Source organism: Tupaia chinensis, unplaced genomic scaffold (genome assembly GCF_000334495.1).
Source record: "Tupaia chinensis unplaced genomic scaffold, TupChi_1.0 Scaffold140301_1, whole genome shotgun sequence".
In the NCBI taxonomy this organism is placed as follows: domain Eukaryota; kingdom Metazoa; phylum Chordata; class Mammalia; order Scandentia; family Tupaiidae; genus Tupaia; species Tupaia belangeri.
This window is the reverse complement of record NW_006200179.1, coordinates 1,700,580-1,722,415: the sequence shown is the minus strand read 5'-3', so window position 1 is coordinate 1,722,415 and position 21,836 is coordinate 1,700,580.

The window sequence follows — 21,836 nt, the reverse complement described above, 5'->3', positions numbered from 1 at the left end:
ATTTTATGAAGTGTCTGAGATTTTATTTGACTTGACAGTTGACAAATGTGTCACAATCCATGTATGCTGGCAGAAGACACAAGATTCTTGGATCAGAAAAAAAAAAAAGGCACCTCTTATGCATAGTACAACAAGCTCCACATCTGACTTTGTTTCTCTTGACTCTTATGTCTCATGGGTCAATGTGGAGGGTCTTGGATGGATGCTGTACTCTAAGTGGGTTGTCAATGTTACAAACTTCAAGTTTAGGAAGCATCGATCTATTATAATAAACCAAAAGCCTATTTGTCCTATGCCTGGGATGGAGATATTATTTTACTGGAGAAGAACATATCTGATGTTTGTCCCAGGTATAGACACTACAAAGAACTTGAAAAGATAGCTTAGAACAAAGGTTACCTGAGCATCTGTTAACAAGACATGGAGAAATTGAAGAGAAACTCATCTTGCAAAGTATTCTCCTTGCACTAGCCCTTCAATACTTTTAGCCATGTCCCTTTCCAGACTTGAAGACAGAGACACTCTGGATTCAGTAACAGGTATCCTTCTGCTCAGATTCTAGGCCATGTGTATATTCTTATGTAACTTTCTTGTCTCCCAATTTTGAAAATATTTTATACATGCTAAATAAAATAGTATAATTATTACTTGTTTACATACTCTTTTCTTTTCTGTCTTTTTTTTTTTTTTGAGAGGTTTTTTACTATAGGGTTTGTGCCCTCGCCAGAAAGACAGAGAGAGACAGAGAGACAGAAAGCAAGAAATCACCCCCCTAGGGGGGATGATCACGCCACAATCCCTTCTCTTCCATTCTCCTCTGGGGATCTTGGGCACGCACGCACACACGCCCAGTGTGAGTTTAAGTCACCAGATTCGGGACTCAAACCACAGTCGACTACACAGGAGTCCAGTGACCTAGTCATTACGCCAACTGTTGGTCCCACTCTTTAATTCTCTACCATTGTTTTTATTATCTTCGTAAATTCCTCCAAATAGAACAAATCTTTCTTTTGATCTCATATAATGCTTTCTGTGTTTACTTTTATACATCTTGCTAAATTTTTTAAAAATTAGATGTAGGGCACATGCACCCATTGGAGACAGAAATGAGAGAAAGGCAGAAAGAAGGAAAGTGAAAATCATTCCCTTGGGACCAGCAGTTAGCGTAATGGCTATGTCGCTGGACTCCCACGTAGTCGACCACGGTACGAGTCCCGGACCTGGTGGTGTAAACTCACGCAGGGCGCGTGTGCATGCGTACCCAGGATCCAGAGAGGAGAATGGAGGAGAAGGGATTGCGGCATGGCCATCCCCCTGGGGGGGGGGGGGATTTCTCGCTTTCTATCTCCCTGTCTCTCTCTGCCTGTCTGGCAAGCCCTCGCACCCTATAGCAAAAACCTCTCCAAAAAAAAAAAAAAAAGAAAGAAAATCTTTCCCTTGAGGGAATGGCCATGCTATTGTCCTTTCTTCTCCATTCTTATCTTGAGATTTTGGGCCACATATGCACATGTACTCAGTGTTTCTTGTATGTTTGTTTGTTTTGTTTGAGTTGCTGAGTCTAGGACTGGAACTATATAATTGTTTGGCCATATGGGATTCAGCCGCCTAAACCTCCACACCACCTGCTGGTGCAATCTTACTTTATTTTGTTGGTCATGGTATTATTTCCTTATTGTGTACTGTCTATATATAGTCATAGTGCATACAATTTAATATATGTAGTCACATGCTATGAGTCGTTTTAAATAAGATACAAGTATCCAGAAAACAGGTTCTATGCAATTTATTTATGCCTGCATCAATTTTCACATTTACGTACTCAGTTTAACAGATAAATGAATGAGTGATTAGAGTGTGTTTAATAAAGAAATGAAATCTAATCAACTCTAAGTTCCTGAAAGACAAAGTCTTTTAACAAAGTTCTTACACATAGAAAACTGTGAACTGAGAGGGTGAGCCTTACCTGCACTTAGTAAGTTCAAAAACATTAGTTTTGGTTTCACTTATGAGAAAAAAAATTAAAATTTCTGTTATGATTTGTTCTTCTAATTCATAGAAGTATTTTAAATGTATTTATTTATTTGTGCCAGAAAGCATGTTTGTCCACCAGAGAGGGACAGAGACAGAGAAAGGGGCAAAATCCCCCAACCAGTGGGTGTAGTTATACTGCAATCCCTTATCCTCAGCTCTTCCATCCTGTCTGGGTTTGAGGTGCATATGCATGTTTTCAAGCTGGCAGGACTAAGACTCAAACCTCAGTCAGCCATGGGAGATTCAGCTTCCTTATTCACCAGGCTACTAGAACCTGCTCAGTTTTATTTGACATTTAAATTTGTATTCTCTAAAATTTAATTGCATTATGGTCATCAACTATGTTTTGTTTAACACTAATTTTTGGATATTTATTGAGACTGTGTTAAACAAAGTTTTCCAGCCAGGAACCACCAAGAACACATTGACATTCAAGCTAATTTTGATGTTTAATTTGTATATTCAAAAGGACATACAAACACAATTTTAAATTTTGGCAAATATAATTTGGGGTAACAGCAATTCATTCATTAAACCAATATAGACATGGAAGATTTAAATCACTGCGAATTAACTTCATTATCATGCTAATTAGAATATTTTGTTAACACAATTTATATATGGTGATAAATATGGGGGAAGACACAGAACATTTTTTAAATAAAAACTGATTTGTCAAGATGGTATTTTCTTTGTCATGAATATTATATACATCCTTATTTAAAAATAAGTTTAAATATTACAATTTGAATCATGTCAAAATGTTGATGTGTACTTTTAAATTTTTATGTCTTAGTAACAAAAGCCATTAATTAAATGCATAAAATATTTTTTCTGTCTCAGTTAAAATCTTTTTTTTGAGAGGTTTTTGCTATAGGTCGTGTGTGCTCGCCAGATAGAGAGAAACAGAGAGACAGAAAGTGAGAAATCACCCCCCAGGGGGATGATTTCTTCTCTTCTCCTCCATTCTCCTCTCGGGATCTTGGGCACACACGCACACGTGCCTGACGTGAGTTTTAAGCCACAGGGTCTGGGACATGAACCGTGGTCGACTACGTGGGAGTCCAGTGACATAGCCATTATGCTGACTGCTGGTCCCTATCTCAGTTAAAATCTTGTGAAGAAAAATATTAATAAGGCAATATATATAAATAATTCAAAGTGCACATTTCATTAGTTTATTGTTTTTTTCCAAGACTAAGAAATCACAAAACATATTGGAAAACACTTTAAATTAAATGATAATTAATTATCACACTTTTAAAAACATGTGGGATGTGGCTAATAACATGTTTCAAGAAAAAATTATAGCTTTAAACACATTTATAAGAAACAAAGAAAGATTTAATATAGTTATACTATATTTCCACTTTAAGAAGCTAGATTAAAGGTGAGTTAAAGACATGTAGAACAAAAGATAATAATAGACACGTAGAAAAAATATATTAATAGACGAAAAGCAGCAAAGTAAAATTTATTTCTTTGATAAAATTTTAAAAATTGAGAAGCCCCCCAAAAATGGTCAAAAATAGCATAAATTGTCAATACCAGGAACAAATTGTTAAAGACCTACAGATAGCAAAATCATAATAAAAGAATATCATAGACAACAATATTTAAATAACTATAATAAATTTTTTTTCAGAGAGAGATTTTTGCTATCGGACTTGTGTACTCAATAGAGAGACAGAGAGACACAAAAAGCAAGAAATCAACCTCTCAGTGGGGATGGACATGCCACAATCCCTTCTCCATTATCCTCTCAGGAATTTGGGCATACATGCACACACACACCCAGTGTGATTTTCAAGCCTCTGGGTCTAAGACTTGAACCATGGGTGGCCATGTGGGAGTCCAAGCATATAACCATTACACCATCTGCTGGTCCCAGTGAACTTATAGCTTTTGAAAAAAACAAACTCCTAATAAAAATTATTCCCACAAAAATGTTTAGTGCCTTAGATGGATTTGTGTAATTCCTCAAATATTTTGAAAAAAGGAATGCTAATACTAGAAGAATGTCTTCTGAAAATGTAGGAGGTTACAAAAGCCAGGTAAACCTTGTTACCATGAAACAATGACTGAGACACGAGTTACTGTGGCATGGGAAATTGGAGGAGAGAGAATGATTGATGACCAAATGAATTTTATCCCAAGAATTCAAGATAGGTTTATTATTTGAGAGTTGATCAGTAAAATGTATTGCATTGCAGAATAAGGATAACAATTATCTTAATAATACAGAAAAAGTCATTGCTAAAATTCAACACATTATATGTTAAAAAAAAGAAAACCTCTCAACAAGGAACATAAGAGAATTTCTTAGTCAAGAAATATCTGTAAAAATCTATAGCTGATGTCATAGTTAGTGGTACAGTATCACTACAAGTTAAGGATGATTGTTCTCACTAATCCTGTTCAATAATATGTTTAAAGTACTAGCCAGTTCAATAATGCAACAAACAAAAATTTAATTATGTAAAGATTGGAATGTGAAAAATTAAAGCAGTTTTCATCCTCATATGTAATGATTACTTCCTTAGGAAAGCTGAAAGATCTAATAAGAAAACCAATATAAAAGCTAATTTAATAAGGTAACAAAGACAACATACAATTTTATTTGTAGTTCTAATACTAACATAAAAGATTTTCTCAAGACCTATTAAACATATTTATTTAATTTATTTATTTTTTAAGGAAACAGATATTACTTTTATGTATCTCTCTCTCTCTCTCTTTTTTTTTTTTCTTATTAGAGATAGAGAATTCCAGTGTGCACACACCAGAAAGGAGTACCTTTAAAAGAGCCTCAGGATCCTGTACTCTTCTTTCACCAGCCCTCCAGTTCTTCAGCATCCTGGGAATTCATGTGTTCCTGGCATAATTTCAAGCCAATTTAGAGATCTAAACTTGTGGTTGGTCATATGGCTTCCAGCATGACATCACACTTGTGTTACCACTGCACCATAGTGATGGCCAAACATAGTTATTTTACTAAAGAAAAGTTAAAATAGATTCACAATGACCACAATTTGAAACAACCATAGTTCTTCAAGATCAGGGGATAAAAACAAATTGTGTTTTATGTTTAATGACTCAACACTCAGCATGAACAACAAATGAATTACAGACACATACAGCAACAAGGATGAAGATCAAAGCTATTATGTTAAACACAAAAAGACAGGAACAAAAGGATACATTCTGGGTGATTCCATTTACATGAAGTCAAGGTCAGGCAACATCAATCTGTGGTAGTAGAAACCAGAGTGGCCACTCCAGATGGTGGGATGGTGGTAGCAAGAGGCAAGGGACACGAGAGAACTCATTTGGGTGATGAAAAAGTCTGAAAGGTGTGTAAAATCTCCAAAACTCAGTAACTAAACACTTAACACTCATGTATTTTACTGTAGGTAGATTTTAGTCCAATTAAAAAGAGTGACTAAATCTCTTCGATATTGAATAAATCTCTTATTTAGACTTTCACTTACACAGAATCAGAACTATCATTTCTTACTCTAACTCTGTCTTCTAAAACAACTTGAACAAACTACAAATTTGTTATGCTCATTGCTGTGGGATTTAATATATCAAATAATAACCCCCATGTTAAATGGCAAATCATACTTCAAAAGATGTCAAGTAGGCATACATGATTAGTTGTCATATAAGAGGATAAGTGCTATGACTTTGGAGCAGCGAAAAGTTACTGGAGGATGAAAATGTTTATGCTGGAACAAGAGCGTAAATTGAACTTTGAAAGTTGAACATGTATTTGTACTGCAATCCAACCTTTTTTTAAAAAAAGAGATTTTTGCTATAGGACGTGTGCACGTGCACCAGAGAGAAAGAGATAGACAGAGAGACAGAAAGTGAGAGATCATCCCCCAGGGGGGATGGCCACACTGCAATTCCTTCTCCTCCATTCTCCTCTTGGGATTTTGGGAATGTACATACACACACTCAGTGTGAGTTTTAAGCCCCCAGGTCCAGGAGTCAAACTGTGGTCTACTACATGAGAGTCCTGTGACATAACCATTACACTATCTGCTGGTCCCTGTAATCCAATACACACACACACATATATATATATATATATATATATATAAAACTTGTGATGAATTTTTATCATCTTCTTCATCTTCTCATTTATATTGACTAAAATAAATAAATTTAATTCACCCTAAATTATAAGGAAATAAGTATCATAGAAATTCAATAACTAAAAATAGATTATTTGGGGAAACACTTGAAATGAATATCTTAGTCCTCGGTACTTCTTATTATCAGCAAGTATTGTGCCTACTAAAGTCATCAAGAATAACCACATATTAAAGTGTAGACTGTCCTACAGGTTCCTCAACTTGACTTTCTAGTCAAAAAAAGCATAAAAAGTAAACAACAACACAGACATAAACACATTCAGTTTGTTCAGATTCGACATGCTACATGGAGATTTCGGTACTTCTCCTTTTCTGACATATGAATATTATTACAGTATTAAATTTAACAGCTGACAAAACAATACTCACACACTGATGGATGATAGGTAGTAATTGTTGAGGCAGAGCTTCCGAACAATATGTTTTATGGGGTACAGTATCCAATTTCCTGAAGTGACAAGTTTTCAGTATCTTAATAGCTAAAGGACAGTAAATTGTTCACTTCATGAACATTTTTGGCACAAACTTTTAGAAGCAATTTTCAAGGGAGTCATCTAGGATGAATGATTTGGTACTTACTACAATACCAGAGTGCAACACTAAACAATTGCCACATACAGACTGTGACATGACACGACATGACCCTAATCGCAACCTGTGTGCAACGAGAGCAAGAGAAACTCATGTTACGTGACATATGTTTCATCACCATGAACTTCGAGCCCCAGACCCGTTTCAAATGACAAGGCTGTCATTTACTTAACAGTTGTACTTTCTGTGATGGAATTTTTAAATTACTTATTATTACTAACCAAACGAGCTTTGTACATTGGAAAGTATGGGTGCTGTGTGTTGCTACTGAGGTGAGTTTTCCATCCACACATGTGTCTTAAACTCACCGGAAGCTGGGTGGAGATGCTTAAAGGAGTCATTTCCCATATTTCCTCTAGGAATCTCTTCCTTCTAACAACTTCAACCTACAAGGGGAATTTGTTTAAAAGAATGTAAGTAGTATGACATAAATCTATCTTCTCAGTAAGATATGCACTTCAGAGCAAAGGATCTCTTGATTTCTTGAGCTTAAAAAAAAAAGGCTATGTTGAGGAGGGGAACCAGCGGTTAGCGTAATGGCTATGTTGCTGGACTACCATGTAGTCAACCGTGGTTCGCGTCCCGGACCCGGTGGCTTAAAACTCACGCCAGGCGCATGTGCGTGTGTGCCCAAGATCCCGAGAGGAGAATAGAGGAAAGAGGATTGCGGCGTGACCATCCCCATGGGGGGTGATTTCTCACTTTCTGTCTCTATGTCTCTCTCTGTCTGTCTGGTGAGTGCACATGCCCTATAGCGAAAACTTCTCCAAAAATAAAAAAAGGCTATGTTAATATTTAGTCATGGGCTAACACCCATTTTTTAAAGAATTATTTTAAATAATTTCAATTTATTGTTATTTAATTTGATGAGAATGACAGAGAGAGAGAGAGAGAGAAAAGGTAAGAAAGCAAGCCACCAGGCCCAGGACTCAAACCATAGTTGGCCATGTGAGAGTCCAGTATTCCCAATCACCACACCATCTTCTGGGCCCCAGACTCATTCTTAACTAACTTCTAGTTTTTCTGTAGACTAAAGTAAACTCCTTGCAGCATTGCTTTCTATGCAGTATGAAATACTTTGAAACATATAAACATTTGAAATATTTAGAAAGAAATCAGATAGGTGGTTAAAAAATGGGGATCTGGAATTGGACATCTAACTTTAAATCCTAGCTCTGTACATACTAAATTTGTGATTTGGGGCAAGGTTATTGAACTTTTTTCTATGACTCCATTTTCTTATTAAAAAAATTAAAATAGTATGTGCATCGAGAGTTGCTAAAAAGCTTAAATACATTACCTCATATAAGCATAGTCAAAAAAGACTTTCATATGATAAAAATTCAGTACAAGTTTGCAATGACTGACTTCTATTTTGATCTTTCCTCATGTGTCATTTATCAGACAGGTTATTGTGGAAGTAAAAATTTAAGAAATAGTATAGCAAACACTTCTCAATTTTAAGTGTTGATAATGTAAATTGGTTTTGCGTTTTTATAATATTCAAATGTAAACTTTTGACTGAGATGCTAATGATAGCTCATACTAAAATTCTAAAATTTGATTAGAAGCCAACTAAGTTGCAAATTAAGATAGAGGAGTAAAAAAAAATTGTAGTTATTTCTTGTGACTTGAAACCACTCAGTTTGCGAGTGTAAAAAGTATCCTATGGATTTGTGGAGAGATTACCTGAGGGAATGCCAATGCTTTGCACCTCCATTTAGAAGGGAAAAGAGATGGAAGATACTTTAAGGAATCTCATTGGACAGCTCAGAGTCTACCAATAGGGAACATTGAAAGAATCCAAGATTGGGGATGTGGCTATTAATCTGCAGCATCTGGTAGAGAAAGAACATATACTTGTAACTGCTCTTTCAATAATGGCAAGGTGAAACTCATGAAAACTTATGGCAATGTGTCACTCATATGTGGACCAAGATAAAAGTCAGTCTAGACACATTTAAAATAGAATTTGACCCAAGCGTTTTTTTCTTTTTTAATCTGTGGATGTGAGAAGAACATTTGAGAAACAGAAACTAAAAGAAACTGTATTTCATGGGTATTGTATCAGAGAGATCTATCAAGAGACCATTGAAGATTTTAGGATATCATTGAAGACTAAGGGAATAAACTTCAAATATCTGTCCTTTCCAAAGAGCCAAAGTAATCTCCAGATAGTCACATATAGGAGAAAATACTTCCCTCTCCCCTTTCTGCTATCTCTGGGTATGCTAATCCGAGAGGTGTCAATAACTACACTGATAAATGGGGAAGTATTTCCAGGATAAAGGAAAACAACCAGATCATCTTTTAACATGTCAGAAAGACCACCAGTAACAAAGCCCTAGATGAGAGAGGATAGCTGGAAAGACCTGCTCTTAAATAAAGATTGAGGTGTTAAATTTGTTGAACTCAACATTGTATTAATAATTTTGGGAACCAAGACTTTGTTTTCTTTTTCTTTAATTTTTTTTGAGAGGTTTTTGCTATAAGACATGTGCACTCGCCAGACAGACAGAGAGAGACAGAAAAACAGAAAGCGAGAAATCATCACCCCAGGGGGGATGGCCATGCCGCAATCCCTTCTCCTCCATTCTTCTCTCGGGATCTTGGGCACACGCACATGCGCCTGGTGTGAGTTTTTTTTCTTTTTTTTTTTTTGAGAGATTTTCACTGTAGGGCGCCTGCGCTCGCCAGACAGACAAAGAGAGACATAGAGACAGAAAGCAAGAAATCACCCCCCAGGGGGGATGGTCACGCTGCAATCCCTTCTCCTCCATTCTCCTCTAGGGATCTTGGGCACGCACGCACACGCGCCTGGCGTGAGTTTTAAGCCACCGGGTCCGGGACATGAACCGCGGTCGACTACGTGGGAGTCCAGCGACATAGCCATTACGCTAACTGCTGGTTCCCCGCCTGATGTGAGTTTTAAGCCACCAGGTCCGGGATGCAAACTGCGGTCGATTACATGGGAGTCCAGCGACATAGCCATTACGCTAACTGCTGGTCCCACCAAGACTTTGTTTTCTAAATAAAATAATCACAGGAGTAAATTATTACCTCACACTGACAAAGTGTGTGGCAGGAGAAAAATATTGCCCCAACTAAAGGACAGTAAGACACCAAATTAATGATGCATTTTGATCACACCCTTACTGGTTGTACTTGTTTAAATCTACCAGTCCCATAGATAGCAATAATCATGTTGGTCACAAATCAGCATTCTCTGCTCTCCCTTTTTTCTTCTACCATCCACATGACACCGATTTTTCTTTGAGAAAATTGTCCTCCCCCAAATCACGTTATTAGTGTGAAAACTATTCCATTCTTAGCTCCAAGAATGAACCATAATTGGCTTAAGTAAATACATATATCACATCTTTCTAGTCATTGAGAGAGAGAGAGAAGATTTATACCTGAAGCTTTCAAGAGAGCCACCTACTCCACAGGTCTTTCAGTGAGAAATATCCAGCACTGCACTCCCACTAATTGTTCTGGTAGAAGTGGAGTAAGAAACTGCTGTAACCACTTAGCTAACACATTGGAGACACCTTAGCTAGTGTGTGTGTGTGTGTGTGTATGTGTGTGTATACTTCTTTTTCTGGTGAAATAAATAAATAAATGTGGTATCTGAGAAGAAATCTAACCAGAAGGAGTCAGACATTGTTTGAGCTACCATGTTGAGGTAAAGTGAAAATGACTGTCTTGACTATACAATTAATTGAAAAATAAATTTTACTTTTTTTTTTAAGAAATATTTCTACTATAGGGCACGTGTGCTTCCTGGAGCAACAGAAAAAAAGGGAGAAATCATCTCTCCAGGGGTGATGGTCATGCCACAATACCTTCTCCTCTATTCTCCTCTTTGGATGTTGAGCATGTATGTACACATGCCCAGCATGAGTTTCAAGCCACTGGGTCCAAGACTTGAACTGATGCTGACCACATGGAATTCCAGTGAAGTTACCATTATACTATCTGCTGGTCCCAAATAAATTTTCCTTCTTACTTAACCCAGCTCAAGTCATTTTATGTGTCTCATTTCTAACACAGAATGTTCAGATATGTAATTTGAGATTTATTTTGGTGCTTTAATATGAATCTAGTATAGTTTTCACATCAAACATATTACAAAAGCAAGTCCAAACTTGTTTTCCATTCTAATTCATACTGTTAAAATAAGGATCTAATTTTGAAAGTTTTTGCAGTAGGCTATATATGTATGTGTGTGTGTGTATGTGTGTGTGTTTGTATTTCTTGTCCTGGTGAAATATTTTTTTTTTATATATATACACATATTATTTATTTCACCAGAAATAATTCTTGCTATTTTAGCCATTTCTTTCATACATTTTAGGAATTAAAAACATATGGTCTTAGTTTTATCAATAATTTGACATGAAATCAATTCTGTGAGGAGAAATAGGTCATATTTATAGTATGTTAATATTTCTCATATGTTAAGCTAATTAAATTGTAAAAGCCAAAAACAAGTTTATATAAAGGAAATGCATTCATAAAACTATTGAGATTTAAAAAGAGAAAATACTGTAAGTCTAATCGTCCCCCATGTCTCTGTATAGGATATAATTATTTGATTTGTCACATTGAGCCTCTAGTCATTTCTTTCTTCTCCTTTACAAATTAATATAGTTGCTAAATATTTCTCAATTTTTGATATATTACTTGTGATTTAAAGTTATTATTTTCAGAGCCATAATCAGCAGCAAATATTAATCCTCAGAAATAAGGCTGTATTTCCTTGTGTCTTTTTCTGAAATCTATTCCTGACCCCTAGTTTCTATAGCTTGAAAAAAAAAAAAAAACAGATTTTCTATTCTGCTCTGCTTTCTGGACAAAATATTAAGTTGTAGCTTATGGCCCTTGAGGGGTACCTTCTTCCAATTTCATGTCTGAATAAATAATGTTGTATGGAGCATTTTAGTTCCTTTAAGATTAATTTTTATGTAGACTATATTTCAATATAAAGATATGAACAATATAGCAACCCCCTACTGGTTTAATGAATCCATAAAAATGGCAATATCCTTTCTCTTCTTCTAGAAAATATAAATGACAGTACTTGAGAGAACATATTCATGTGTTATTTACAAGAAATCGTATTTATCAGGAAACTGAAATTCATTTGGACTTCTAAACCAAAATGACCTATACATACCAATATCATTAGCCTAGAAAAATAGTATAGTGAGTTATTTGTGTGTCAGAGCCCCTGAGCTAGGCAAAGATGAGGTGGAGCAGAGTTTGATTAAGATGTTGCTCAAGACAAGCATTGGTGAAATAGCCTATGTATAAAACAATATAGCTACCAGAAAAGAAGGCTTAAAAATACTCTATTTAAATTTCTACCCTCGAAGTGTTTAAAATTTAGACATGAATATAAATCTAAGACACAGGGTAAATACTGGGAGACTATATTCTCTCCCTTAAACTCAAACTAACCAATATCAGTTAAAAATTGCCAAGATTCACGACTGCACTATGACTGGCAGGAGCCAGAATATTAGCAGTTTTGATATTTAAGAGGCGATTAGTGGTCCCGATGGTCCTGACATCAATATGGCGTTCAGAGACACTCAAAGTGGGCTGTGTCCCACAAGAGGAAATCAAAGCATTTTCACTATTTCCAGAGTCTTTGTAAACTGCATGTATAGATTCTAGAGTTGATGCCACACATTCTAATTTTGCAACTTCTAACCAAGAATATTTTAATCAACTGTCACATGCACTATTTCTCATAAAAATTAATACTTCATTCATGTATTGGCACAGGACAGGCTTTCTTTCCAGTTTAAGACCTAGTGATGATTCCATTGAATGTATATGCTACATTTTGTTTATCCATATAAAGACACTTAATAAATATCCATATAATATACAGACTACTGAACTGTGTACTTCAAAATGATTAAGATGGTAAATTTTAGAGGCAAGCAGGTGGCATGGTAGTTAAGGGAGCTGGACTCCCACATGTTCGACGGTGGCTCAATTCCTGAACCTGGTGACTTGCTGTTTCACTTTCTCACTCTCACTCTCTGGTTAAATTCAAATAAGTAAATAAATATAGTTAAATAAAATAGTTCTTTATAAGAAAAGATGGTAATTTTTTTTTCTGGCCAACTTTTTAAAAATATTCAAAAAATTAATTAAATATGAAAGGGAAAAAGAAAACCCTCGATAGTAAAATGGGCAAAAGTTGTGAATCAAATTTCTTAAAATAAAACAAAACAAAATGAAACACCAAAAACAAAAGAATGATTGTATCATGAACATATTAAATCTTGTACCAGTCAAGTATTGTGGTAGTTAAGGCAACTGGATTCCAGGTGGCTGACTGAGCAGTCTGAGTCTTGGGCCCAGTGGCTTGAAAAATACACCAGGTTCATGAGTGAGTGTGCCTTGAATTCTGAGAGGAAAGTAGAGAAAAAGGGACTATGGCATGGCCATGCTCCTTGGGGGATGCTTTCTTTCTCTCTCTCTCTCTCTTTCTCTTTCTCTCTGTGTTTCTCTAAAGAGAATGCAAGTGCCCTGTAACAAATTTAAAAAGGAAAAAAAAGATCTTAAAGGAGACTCTATTTCCCATTATTCAATGTTAGAGTGTGTTATTTGTAAATCTTTTTAGAACCAGAATAGATGTAGGAGAATGAAAACAAATAAAAACATAGAAATGACATATTTAATTCTATTTCTATGTTTGTTTTCATTTTCAAAAGTTTAAAAACTCAGGATGATCAATGAAAAAAACTATTGGTCCTAAAACACTGCTGGAATGTATATATATTCATGTACTCTTCTCAAAAATTAATATATGTTCCTAAAAACTTACATTGGTTCTGTAGTCTTGATCTAGTAACTTCACTGCATAGACTCAATCTTAAAAGCATATAATGAGATACACAAGTAAATGTTCATTACCATTATACTTTTTATTCATTGAAAGTTAAGAAAACAGAATCATATCTTTTTGAAATAAGAACTATAAATTTCACTGCTAGGTAAAGAATTTGTATGAGTTCTTTAAACTGTGTAATTTTTGTCCCCAAATAAGAAAAGCAATGACCCAAGACCCAAAGACCCACGTTATTGGAATATATAACATACTGCATGTAATTAGTATTTTAAAACCATCTGTGGTGGCATGATCAGTGAAGTGCTTCTCTGCAGTGCTAGAGCCACAGGGAAGACCACTGTTTGGATTCTGGTTGACCTGAAATGTGCTGGGTGAACGCTTGTGATCCTGACTGGTTGTGTGGCACTGAAGGGGTGGAGATCCTGATGTTAGGATTCCTTGTCAAAAGTGTCTGCTTCTCTGTCTTTCTCAGTCAATAAAATAAATACACTTTTAAAAAAATCCTAGTATTTTGCTTACGGCATAATATGATGTTAGACATAAGTATTGCTGGTTTTACTATAATTACATGCTTCTATTACTTAAAGCATAGAATATTTCTTTCTTTCATGGAAGACAGGTGAGGTTCTAGTACAACAGAACTCTGTCTACACTGTGATGAGGTTCAGGCTGTCAGAGGCACTGCCACCTTTAGTGGTTTCCTTAGATTGCTGTTGTTGCTTCTATCCCAATCACCTGAGGTGAGAAAGAACACAGAGGCCCATCATTTGGGCAGTTTAGTTTTTTTTGTCCACGGTGGGGTATAAGGATAAATAAAGTGCTTATTAGTCCTGTTAATGATATTATCACATGCGATATCATCAAAAGATAATTTTTCATTTTTGTGTCCCTTAAATGCCTTGCTTCTGACTTTTTTATCCTTGATTCCTTCCTCTCACCTTCTCCCATTTCCCATCCACATCCCACACCATCTCTAGTATCCACAATTGTTCTTAATGCTTTTGTATTTTCCAGTCTTTCAATTTCTGCTGTAAAGTGTGGACATTCAGTATACATTGAGTGAGGACATACAATGCCTCTCATAATCTGACTTTCTCCGTTTAGCAGTAAATTTTCCATGTTGTCCACTTTCTATCACATGCCACGGTTTCATTATTTTTTATGGCTGAGTAGTGTTCCATTGTTCTTATATGCTACACTTTTACATTTCATTCATTTGTTCTTGGACATTTGGGTTGTTTCCATGTCTTAGCAATTGTGAATATGCTGCAATAAACATGGATGTGCAAGTACTTTTCTGACGGAGTGTATTCCTATCCTTTGGGTAGATACCCAGGAGTGGGACTGCTGGATCACATGGTAGTTCTATTTGTAGGTCTTTGAGGAATCTACATATTGTTCTCCACAGTTGTTGTTCTAGTCTCCTTTCACCATAGCCTCCCCATCACTTGTCATTTTTTACTTTTTTAATCTTAGCATTCTGAATGGGATGAGTTGGTATCTCTTTGTGGATTTGATTTTCATCTCCCTTATGACAAGGTTTGTAAAGCATTTTTTCATATGCTCTTTAGCCATTTATGTCTTCCTTAGAGAGTTGTCTGTTCAGCTGATTTGGCCATATTTTAATTGGGTTGATTATTTCCTCAACATGTGCTCATAGTCAGCATATTGGTCACTTAGTGTATTTAGTAATAGTGTTTCTTAACAAGTTGAAACAATTAAAATAGGCTTAAATATAATTTAACATACAAAATACAAAAACAACTAAATGAAATATAGCAACTGTTAAATGTTGCTAACAGAATTATGAAAGTCTTACTTTCTAAATGGTTATAATGTTCCACAATTTAAAAATGATCATGAGTTTGCTAACTTGATAGTCAGAAAATAAATAATTATATTGACATACATGGGGTATTCCTAGTTAATTAATTTCCCTTTTATGAACTCCAAAAACTAAAGGCTTAGGGCTATTAGGAATATTTTCTCATTTTAATCTAAGTAATTATTTAATGAAGTTTTTACTCTAACTCTAATTACTTAAAAGGTAAATACTCTGCAATGTTATTTCTTAAGGGAAATTAGAAAGAAAATCCATGACTCGCTGATTTTGTATCTTCTTTATAAAATCATTATCATACTGAAAACCATGTTAGTGTTTTTTAATAGATGGTTGGGCTCTTTAATATCTACTAATTCCTTCCATAATTACTGAGTAATTATATAAGAGAAACTCCCCATGATATTGGGGATGAGCTAAGACCTCAGTTGAGTCAAGGAAATTCATAAATAAGTTGATAAATATGTCAATAGTGTTATTAAGTAGGTATAAAACACATAGGGAATCCCAAGTAATTATTGCTTAGCCTATGGAGTGAGCAAGGCTGTGGGAATTTAATAGAACCTGGGTATCATGTGAGGCATAATTGAAAATCTTAGTTGAACATTTCAGGAAAATGTTGGAAGAATAATTAAGGGAAAAGCAAGAACTTAAAATTGGTAAATTGTATACAAATTTACCACATATATATGGTAAAATTGTATACATATGAAATTGTATGCATGTATATACACATAATACAGTGAAATATAATGCCATTTCTGGTGAATGGTGGGGCCAAAGCAGGTGGAACATAAAGCATAGAGCTGGAAAAAGTGGAAGTCATTTGTGGTGACAGATGCATTTATACCAAGTAGTTAAAAATCAGAAGACAAAATTTTTGTGTGTGGCACCCTTAGAAGTCTAGATATTGTTCTGTATGCAAATGTTATCCAACTCTTTTTTGTCTAAAAAGACAAAAATCATGCATACATTTTATATTCAAAGATTTTATTGTCATTTATGTTTGAAAATAAAATAAGCAGTTTCCACTTGTCAGATTTGAGTGGAAGTTATTCTATAAGCCTCACCTGGAAATAGAGAGAAACTGCTAACACCCAACAAATCAGAATGATAAGATTTTAAGACATAATTTGACATTTTAACTTTAAAATAGAATATTTTCTTTGATTTTAAGATTTCAATTTTTACCAAGTCATCAATTATTTAAATTAAGGCAATATTTTACCATAAATAAAGCTCCAAAAAATTTTGTTGTCAAATTACATATCATTTTTATAATTAGCATTTTTCCCACTTCTCATATGTTTATATGTGTACCATGAGAATTGAGTGTAAACAAACCAAGCAAGTTTCTCAAATTAAGTTTATTTATTTATTTGTTCTATGAGAGAGAAAAAGAGAGACTCACCTCAAGCAGGGTCCCTCCCCTGCACTCCTCCCTCAGCCTCCTTAGCTAGGCTGGTAAGCATAAGCACAAGCTCCCAGAATGAACAGGGCGACCTCAGGACCTTCCCAGATGGCCTTAGTATGACCAAGAGAGCATTACTGCTGTGCCCCTGAGACGGACTCAGATTCTATTTTCACTAGTACAACTGGAACAACTAAATTTGGTCAGACATATGACTAAATGGACACATGGATAAAAAGACACACATACATATATGTAAATGTGAACTAGATTTTGAAAACATATTGATATAAGCAGTTTATAAACAGAATGGGGATTTTAAAAACTTACCAAAAATCTCTAAAGAAATTTTACTTAATTTGCTACTAGGGAATAAAATTGAATCAAACTTGATTTGCTACTTTTAAGGAATTAAGTGGATATCTTTGACCATAAAATGGGATTATAAATTCAAAAATTTACTTTTTAAAATTTTTTCGAGATTTTTGACTTAAGGCATGTGTGCTCACTGGAGAGAAAGACAGAGACAGTGAGATTAGAAGTGAGACATTACCCTCTCAGAGAGAATGGCCACACTACAATCCCTTTTCTCCATTCTCTTCCCAGAATCTTGGGCACACATGCACATGTACCTGGCCTGAGTTTCAAGCCAGAGTCCAGGACTCAAACAGTGGTCGGCCAGGTGCATGTCTAGCAATGTAACCACTACACCAAATGCTGGCCCCAAGTTTATATTTTTTAACAGAAAAATAGTGTGGGCATGGGCCAGCCTGTAGCTTAGTGGTCAAGGTGATTAGATCCCACATGCCCAATCAAGTGGTTCAAGTCCTGGACCTAGTGGCTTGAAAAACACTATGGGTGCATGTATGTGTGTGCCGAAAATTCTGAGAAAGAGAAAAAATAGAGGAGAAGGGTGTGACCAATCTTCATGGGGAAAGGGGTTCTCTCTTTCTGTCTCTCTCTCTGGTGAGTACATGTACCCTGTAGCAGATTTAAAAAAAAAAAAATAGTATAGGCAGAAAGAAAGAGAAAAGTTCATTTTGATTGTGAAGCTAAGGGAAAAGCTTTATTTCAGATGACACTGGATTTTATTTTCTGTATGTACAATATAATCAAAATAATAAGTGGGTTTTAAGCATTTTATTCATTCATTTCTTCCATAATTAAGGGACAGAGAGAGTAAAAGAGAGAAAGAGAGAGACATAGAGATAGGCACTCCTAATGGGTTCTTTATGATCCAGGGTTTAGCCAACCCACATCACAAAAATGCTTAAGTGCGTCCAACATGTTCTGGTAGGACCTGGGATATGAAGCCAGGGTCTTTCCCATGTGAGAATTCGGTTGTGTTACTGCTGCACCATTTTGTTTCAGTGATAAAGATCTCTCTCTCTCTCTCTCTCTCTCTCTCTTTCTCTCTCTCTGAGAGTATATATATATATATATATATATATATATATATACACACACACACATATATTTCATTTGCTATAGGGCACATATGCTCAATAGAGAAGAGAGAAAGAGCTCCAGCTACCTTAATCACTATGCTACATGTGGGTCCAATATTGTTTTGATATCCATAAAATAATTAACATTTATCTAAACAGGGTCCAAACTTACTATTTTTAAATGATTTAAAATTTTAGGACAATTGAAAATAAAGTACCACCAGAAGAGAACCTGCAGGACCAAAAAGCAAAAACAAAAACAAACAAGCTTATTTGCTGGAAATGGTTATAAAGATTCTTTTAAACCTTTTATGATTTTTATTTCCCATGGAATCATCATCACTTTCCTAAAGGTAATACTAGAACTTCAATATAAGAAGAAATTCATAGCCAATGTGTATTTGACAAATATTGTTGGACAATGTGGATGAACACTGTGACAATTTTCATATTGTCCAACTAATGAAAAATAATTGTGCAAGGAGATCTCTCAAAATCAGTTGTCAGGAATATTTGAGATTGTATTAGTCTTTTATTGCACTGCTAACAGAAATACCTGAGACTCGTGACTTTATAAATAAATATAGAGGCTTGGAGGGTCAAGGTCTAGGTCTCAAATTGTGGTGATTTTACAAGGAGAGTGTAGACCCTTGAGCAGGGCAGCTGTCCCTAAATTGCTGCTTTCTCTGGTCTCCCGCCCCTTCTTAAATACACAGTAGAACCCAATTATAGAAGCCCCTTCCTAATGATGCCTTATCACACTCAAAGATCCCACCATGAGACACCAAGAAATGATTAAGTTTAAACTGAAAACATTTCAATACAATCAAGTTCAACATCTGGATTTAGGGTGACATCCGAACGACAGCAGAGACTATTTGTTGACACTATGAGACAAGGACGAAATATGACTGCCAAGTGCAAAAAACAAACAAACAAACAAAAAAAACCCCAAAAACAAAAAAACAAAACAAAGGGACTAGCAGTTAGCATAATGGCTATGTTGCTGAACTCCCATGTAGTCGACCGCGGTTCGCGTCCCGGACCCGGTGGCTTAAAACTCACACCGGACGGGTGTGCGTGCGTGTCCAAGATCCCGAGAGGAGAATGGAGAAGGGATTGCGGCGTGCCCATCTCCCATGTGGGGTGATTTCTTGCTTTCTGTCTCTCTGTCTCTTTCTGTCTGTCTGGCAAGCGCACACGCCCTATAGTGAAAACCTCTCAAAAAAAAAAAAAGTTTTCTTTTTTATATAAGCTTCTAAGGTTTTTTTATTATTATTTATTTAAATTTTATTTGTTACTATTTTAAAATTTGTTATAGGGCACACAGAGGCACTCTCCAGAGGGAGAGAGAGAGAAAGTGAAAGAGCAAGATGCCAGGTTAGGACTTGAACTGCAGTCAGCTTTTTGGGAGGGTTAGGACTCGAACTGCAGTCAGCCATGTGGGAGTCAGGAGCCTCAACTACCACCCTGGCTCTACTTCTTTAAAATTATAGAATATGTCATTTTAAAATATCGAAATACTGGGGAAAGTGGGTGGCATGATGGTTGAGGCACTGGACTCCCACCTATTTGATCATGGTTTGAGTCCCAGACCTGGCAGCTTGAAAATCACACCAGGTGCATGTTTGTGTGTCTGAAATTCTAGGAGGAGGCAATCTCGTGTGCCCTATAGCAAAAACCTTTAAACAACATTTCCAAATATTTACAAGGTCAAAAAAAGTCAAAGTAACAAAAAATGCACATTAAGTACAAATTAAAACACTGAACATTGAAGAGTAGCAATAGAAAACAATATACACACATAATCTTGATATCAATCAAATATTGAAATAAAACATATTTCTATTTTAAAAAGCATTGTTCTCTTCAATCACCGTGGTACCTCAATATCCATGTAGAATTGGTTTCGTGACCTTCACGTATTCAAAATCTATGGATGCTCATCTCACATTTATAATGACTTAGCATTTCTATGTAATGTATATATACCCTCTACCATATTTTAAATAATCTCTAGATTATTTGTAATACCTAATGCTATGAACATGTTATGTAAATAGTTGTTATAATGTATTTTTTTTTTGAGAGATTTTCACTGTAGGGCGCGTGCGCTCGCCAGACAGAGAGAGACATAGAGACAGAAAGCAAGAAATCACCCCCCAGGGGGGATGGTCACGCCGCAATCCCTTCTCCATTCTCCTCTCGGGATCTTGGGCATGCACGCACACGCGCCCGGCGTGAGTTTTAAGCCACTGGGTCCGGGACACGAACCGCGGTCGACTATGTGGGAGTCCAGCGACATAGCCATTACGCTAACTGCTGGTTCCCTATAATGTATTTTTTAATTGTAGGTTTTTATTTTTGTGTTATTTTACTGGAATTTTTCTTTTCCAAATACTTTTGACCTCCGTTTGGTTGAATCCGAGCAAGTTGGATTTGTGAATATTGAGAGTTGACACTGTTTATAACCTCCAAAACTATGTAGCTAAGTAGAATTGTCCAATATATTACATTTATGAACAGATAGTGTGTGTAAGGCATACATTTATATTCAAGCTGATGCTAAAACGTCTTATGTAAACTTAAAAATATATCTTCTATTATGGTTCAAATATCCTGCTTTCTCCAAATTATCTTATTCAGATCCTAAGTTTACTTTTAATTTTATTTCTTAATATGTGAACATTATACCAACTCTTATTAAAATAATAAAAAATTAAATGTATGATTTATTTTTCTAGGTTTTTCCATACAATAAATGATGAAATGTGGAGAAAAGGAGCAGTTATAATACAGTCCGTTAGTTCAGGGAAAGCTTCTCCATGGAAGTTTAGATTAGGTTTTTAAAGGTGATTGCAATGGTAAATAAATGTAGCCCCTGTGCTCTGAGAAAAGATGGAAAAAGAAACAGAACATTAGAGTTTGTGTTTTGGAGGTGAGTATCTCACAATCATCTTAATATGGCAGTTTTTGGATATTGCATCTGCTAAGGCAAATGTTACAGTCCTGGTTTTGACATCCCTTTGAATTAATGCACAAAAACCAAAGTAGTCACTTTAATTTTATGGTAAATGCTCTGTATCCCAGTGAAAGAAAAAAAGGGGAAAGTTCCTTAAAGGTAGTACATTTAAAGATAGATTTTTTAAATATTCCAAGTTCTGTGACTTTTTTGCATTCAAGTGCATTCATATTAAATGTCTAGGGATTACTCAAAAGGAAAGGGAAGAGAGAGGCCATTCACTGAGCACCTGCTCTGTCAGGCACTGTGCAGGTGCTTTGTTTAGATCCTTTTTTGTTCAGAGGTTTTTGTTATAGGGGACACGTGCTTGCCAGAAAGACAGAGAGAGACAGAGAGACAGAAAGCGAGAAACACCCTCCAGGGGGATGGCCATGCCACAGTTCCTTCTCCTCCATGCTCTTCTTGGGATCTTAGGCACACATGCAAATGCGCCCAGAGTGAGTTTAAGCCACCAGGTCT